Genomic DNA, 4708 nt, shown 5'->3' on the forward strand with positions numbered 1-4708 from the left:
AGACCCTGGATTTGAACCGAAGCCCGTGGTCTGACCCCAAAGACAATGCCCTTTTTGTAGAATCCAACAACTCCATCCATGCTGATGGAAGGTAAAGACCCCCAAGACTCTTCATCTCCTTAAGAACTGTGCTCCAGTTGGCCCTGTTAATACAGAGGCCTCCATTAAACTCTCTCAGCTTCCCCACAAAGAGTAAGCACAGTCCTGGAGGAAAGGAAAAATATTAACCAAGGGAATAAAGAGCCCTCATAATAGCTTGACTCCCACTTCACCAGAAAGCCTGGCGTTCAAAAACTCTGACTCCTACTTAATTAGTACCTTACTTGAGGTGCTATAAACTAGCAGAGATGAGCTGGGGATAATGACAGTGCTGGAAGACATTTCCTGATATTCCTCAAGTTCTGTTCTACAGGTTGCTCCCTGGAAAATGAAGCCTCATTGAGACTGAGGTTAGCCCTGCTTTTCACAGAAGGTGGTAAGGCTCATCACAGCAGGCCTATCCCTGCTCTTAAAAGACATGTCTACCCAGCAATCCCACTACTGGGCATATACCCTGAGAAAACCATAATTCAAAAAGAGTCATGTACCGCAATGTTCATTGCAGCTCTATTTACAATAGCCAGGACATGGAAGCAACCTAAGTGTCCATCAACAGATGAATGGATAAAGAAGATGTGGCACATGTATACAATGGAATATTACTCAGCCATAAAAAGAAACGAATTGAGTTATTTGTAGTGAGGTGGATGGACCTAGAGTCTGTCCTACAGAGTGAAGTAAGTCAGAAAGAGAAAAAAAAAAAAACTGTATGCTAACACATATATATGGAATCTAAGGGAAAAAAAGGGTCATGAAGAACCTAAGGGCAAGACGGGAATAAAGACACAGACCTACTAGAGAATGGACTTGAGGACACGGGGAGGGGGAAGGGTAAGCTGGGACGAAGTGAGAGAGTGGCATGGACATATATACACTACCAAATGTAAAACAGATAGCTAGTCGGAAGCAGCTGCATAGCACAGGGAGATCAGCTCGGTGCTTTGTGACCACCTAGAGGGGTGGGATAGGGAGGGTGGGAGGGAGGGAGACGCAAGAGGGAAGAGATATGGAAACATATGTATATATATAACTGAGTCACTTTGTTATACAGCAGAAGCTAACACACCATTGTAAAGCAATTATACTCCAATAAAGATGTTAAAAAGAAAATGTCTTCCTCTCAGATGTCAGCCCCTTCCCCACCCCTCACATGATCTCTTGTATCTCTCATGTTGTCAGCAGTTTTTGAAAAAGTTGTATCCTTCTGTACTGGTTTCATGCTTTTTTTCCCCACTATGCCCATATTCCCTCATTAAAGTATGACATGAGCTAGCTAGCTAAATAATCTTTGGTTATGAAGAGAACTCTGCACCAAGGTATAGCGTAAAAAATAAGACACATAAAGCAAGTTGCAGAACGTATATAAAATGTGATTTCAACTGTGTTATAAAAAGAAAACATATTTTAATATACATAAAATCTGTCGAACTGAGACAATGGCTATCATAAAGAAGAGGGGCTGCGGAGGTCAGAGAGTGGCTGGATGTAGGAGAGATTTACTTTTTGGAGTTTTTTTGAGACCTAGTCCACTTTCCCAGGTGGACTTCTACTTGGGCCAAGATGCCACTCTGGGAGCTCATGCCTGATCTATAATTTAAGGCACTAAGCTCTTGATTTGTTTACTAAAGGTTGTAATTTAATTACAGGTCATAGAAACTCCTAATAAAATAAATTATTATTCTTTCACAAAACTGCTTTACATACCAGGGATCCACACTCAGATTGCACAATGGCTGTACCTCCACCAACTGAGATAGGGTATCTTCCTTTCACTAATGTATTACTCTTTTTAGGCCAATGCCCACCCAGTTGGTACATTTCTGTTGACCTCTAGTAATGCTGATTTTGCTGTAAACAGTTACAGCTACCACCAGGCAAAGATAGATTTGTATGGTAGATGTGCTGTCACTACCTGACGCAAACGAGCTAAGTCATTCAGTGACTGATCACAGTTGAAAGCAGAATCAGTAAATCTTCCTGATACTGGGTTTGCCAAGAAGAGCCCTCTGGTACCACAAATGTACCGACCAGTTAGAGAGGCCCCCAGGGCACACCATTCATTCCGCACCCTCGACTATCTTTCTTCTTCTAGTCCAAATTTTTTTTTTTTCCATGATCATACTGCAGTCTCTGCTGAAATTTAAGAAAGACTAAAAATCAGGGACACCTGTTGAAGTTGGAAACGACCGTGTTGTCTGTGTTATAGTGGCCGCTGAGCCTGACAGCTGCACAAATGCAAGGCCAGTCAAGGTCCACTTCGATAGAAGTGTCTTCTCTGTTTGGAGGAAAAATGCCAACAGAACCTCGGATCCTGGGCTGTTGCTCTGGGTTTGTTTTTGTGTTTGTTTGTTTGTTTTTACAGAAAGAATATTTTCTAGTCTGTCTCTAGATATATACACACACATACATTGGTGGTCGGACTATCAGATAATTGAAAAAATCGAAGTGGAAAATGATAAAAATAATATGCATATATATTTAAATATTTTATGTTACCTTAAAACATAGATGTCTATTTTCCAGTGTCTAATTTAGGGCCAGGTCTTCTTTTTTTTTTTTTTTTGCGGTACGCGGGCCTCTCACTGCTGTGGCCTCTCCCGTTGTGGAGCACAGGCTCTGGACGCGCAGGCTCAGCAGCCATGGCTCACGGGCCCAGCCGCTCCGCGGCATGTGGGATCTTCCCCGACCGGGGCACGAACCCGTGTCCCCTGCATCGGCAGGCGGACTCAACCACTGCGCCACCAGGGAAGCCCCAGGTCTTCTTTTGAGTGTGGACGCACTGTTTGGAGTTGTGTTGTTGCCTCTTACAGGTGAACCCCACCTTCTGATGCATCATGCACAATTCCCCGGCTGGGTTTCTTTAAAGTGGAATTAGAACTCCAAGATACTTGTGAAACAATCTGAGAGTAGATTCCATCTAGGTGTTTACAGTCTTTCCCCAAAGAATCAACTTGCTCACACGTAATTCCATAGCAATAGTTTTAGTGACTTGTTTTTATTGTCTTTCCAAAGCGTTCTCCTTAGCATTCATAGAAATACTCGTGAAACTCATTTCACTGTATTACACTGGCGTATATAATATGTAATTAAAAGAATTCAATCAAAATCATAAGCACAACTGGCACTGACGGGCTTGGGGACAAAGTCCAACTGATCCTCGGTTGGTATGCAGCCCAGCTGGAGGGAACAGAGGAGGTAAGCTGCTGAGCAGTGCCCAGTTCCCGCTGACCACATCGGTCAACAAGTCCTCCTTAACCCTGGGAGAAGATGAAGCGTATGTCGGTTCATGAAATGTCTGCTGTGTATTCATCTCTTTTCGGGTTTTCCAATGCATTTTAAGCAACATAACCCTTTCTTCAGATGCGATCTTACACAGAGGAACAGAATATCGGACAAGAGTGGGGATGCTCTGGGGGACCTGCATCTACTCCCTCGACATCTCTTCCCCTGATGTGGCCCTTGAAAAACATCTGGAAACCCCGAGGGCTGTATGAAGCACAATATGAAAGTCTCCCACTGAGTCAGTCCTTTCACAATAAAATGATAAGCTGAGATCTAAAGATACTGTGACCGGAACTCAGTTTTTCTGGTTCCTGAACTTAAATTTTTCTGCTACATTTTCTGACTTTTATTTTCCAGGCAACTTGAGGCTGCGCCTCTGGGGTCTTTCTGCCATCTAGTTATCTCTGTGTGGTGGCCCAGCAGCCAGGAAGGAAAGCAGTGAGATAGACTCAGCACGGCCTTGCTCTCCACAGAGCTCTCTGAACTTCCTGCCACCAGCATCTAGCCCCTGTGAACCAGCGTGTGCAGGGCCAGCTATGACTTTCTTCCTGACCTTTCTTCAAGATTCCACACTTTGTGGGCTGAAGAGATAGTTTCATTGCTGACTGCCTGGTCCCTGCTTTTGTCTTCAACATCTGAGCTGGGTTTGGTCAGGAGGAGGGGGCGGGGCAGGGGGTGAAAGGGCATTCTAGGCAAAGCAAATGTTAGACACAAAGGCCTGGGCTTGACCTGGGCCAGTACGGTGTTCCAGAAGCAGAAGACCAGAACACGAGCCAGAATCATGAAGGGTCCTATATCCATGCTAAGGAGTCTGGATTTTATCCTGAAGGCGATGGAAAGGTATTAAAGGATTGCAAGCAGAGGCACGACATGAGCGGATTTGTGATTGAGATGGGTCACCCTGTCAACACTAGCAAATGGATGGTGATGGGAGGTGGGACAGAAAGCAGGGAGACCAGATAGGAGGTGGCTACAGGAACTCAGGGGAGAGATGACAGAGACCTGCACTAAGGTGGTGACTATCTGACTATTTGGATAGAGGAGAGGAGAGAGATTGCAAGGCATTAAGCATGCCTGTACTTAGACAGAACTCTTTCCACTGCTGGCTAGAAAGCTAGATTCAAGTGGTCAAAACAATTTTGGGGGACAGACAGAGTGTGGATTTCACATGTGATCAAGCTTCAGATTCAATTGCAGGGAATCTTCCCAAGCTTCTAGTTTTCCTATCAAGGCTACCAGGTGTGGCTGCCAGGCTGTGCACTGCACAGCTCCGGGAGATGCCGCTGACACAGACCGCAATGTGTTTAAAACCTCTTGAAGTCGTGCA

The sequence above is a fragment of the Globicephala melas genome, chromosome 5, assembly GCF_963455315.2.
Source record: "Globicephala melas chromosome 5, mGloMel1.2, whole genome shotgun sequence".
In the NCBI taxonomy this organism is placed as follows: domain Eukaryota; kingdom Metazoa; phylum Chordata; class Mammalia; order Artiodactyla; family Delphinidae; genus Globicephala; species Globicephala melas.